Source organism: Ailuropoda melanoleuca, chromosome 2 (genome assembly GCF_002007445.2).
Source record: "Ailuropoda melanoleuca isolate Jingjing chromosome 2, ASM200744v2, whole genome shotgun sequence".
Taxonomy (NCBI): domain Eukaryota; kingdom Metazoa; phylum Chordata; class Mammalia; order Carnivora; family Ursidae; genus Ailuropoda; species Ailuropoda melanoleuca.
Genome location: NC_048219.1, coordinates 159,021,375 through 159,022,662, shown reverse-complemented (window position 1 = coordinate 159,022,662; position 1,288 = coordinate 159,021,375). Strand labels below are relative to the sequence as shown.

Here is a 1,288-nt window from a genome sequence, read left to right as displayed (position 1 = left end):
ACTATTCCTCCTCCATTGATTTGTTTTTGTACCTTTGTCAAAAAACAATTGGCCAGACTAATATGGCTCTAGAGGACTCCACCGGTCAGGGATGGGGAGAGCAGATTAGGTGTGTCTCGAAAGAAGCAGCAAGAGAGAGTTCTTTGTGGTTCAGTATCTTGCTTGTGATGGTGGTTAGGGGACAGCAAAGGAAAAGAATGAGACTGTACTCCAAGTCCCAATATACAAAAGGGGTAAAACTGGAATTTCNGGGACAGGGTGTAGAGACCGACAGACTTCTGCTTCGCCCCCTAATGGTGGCTCCAGAAGCAGCTGTGAATACAAAGGTGCTTTAAGACTCTCCAAGCGGATGACTCAGACTTCTCATTTGCATACCCATAGTACCCTGCAAAGAATACAAGCTTTTCAAATTTAAAAGAATATTTCTTCCAATTGGACATTTCTAGCTATGAGAAGTTTACTTACAGAATTTCTTGTGCAAACTAGCTAGGGAGTAGCACTCATGGATAAAAAGCTACCATCAGTGTACTAGGAGTTGCAGTTATGGGAGAAGTGAGATGAGGGAACTACATTTATACTCTGGTTTCTCTTCAAATCCTATAAATCTTTCGCCTTTTACTAAAGATTTCCGTGGAGAGAAACTATTCTGAGTCCTTAGCAAATTTTTTGAGGCCTTGTTTTGAACAAGGCTATATTATTTGTTATAATGAAAGACCTAACTTGAAAGGAAAAAAAGCCTTTTTTTAGTGTGATATTCATTCTATTATCAGTCTGTAACAAGTGAACACTCACGGATGATGAAGGTCTTGAATTTATATAATCCCAGTTAGAAACACCTGCCTGCTATATAGTAATCTTGACACACTTACCAGTATGGTCAAGGGTTAATAAAAGCCCAGGAAGGGTTAAAGAACATACATTGCTGGCTGTGTCTTGGACTCCTTCGTCCTAAGATCCTATACACCACCACAAGATTGGAGAATTTTTGCTTTCTGGTACTTAAGTAGCTCAGAATCCCTCTCTACACATATTATCTCTGGAAGGAAACTTCTATGCAAGGCAGTGGCATAAACTTCTCAAGAATCTTGTAGGGCTCACAGGTCTGGTTTCCACTGCTTGCCTAATAAATGTCTATATGCATGATAGAATTTGGTCTGAGATTTGTTTTCATGAAATCTGGCAACAAAATTATGATCAACTAACCTGGAACACCATCTTCACTTCTCCCACGGGCCCCATGATCTCACTCCTACCCTGCAGCTGCTTCTAACTTCTTTTTAACAGACTT

General features: G+C 40.2%; 1 non-coding gene across 1 annotated transcript; it reads left to right on the top strand.

Annotated features, from left to right (window-relative positions):
* Nucleotides 1-574: 574 nt before the first annotated feature.
* LOC117801360 lies at nt 575-691 on the top strand. The gene has a single exon (XR_004623864.1). It is a non-coding gene; the product is annotated as a U5 spliceosomal RNA (small nuclear RNA).
* The last annotated feature ends 597 nt before the right edge of the window (nt 692-1,288 follow it).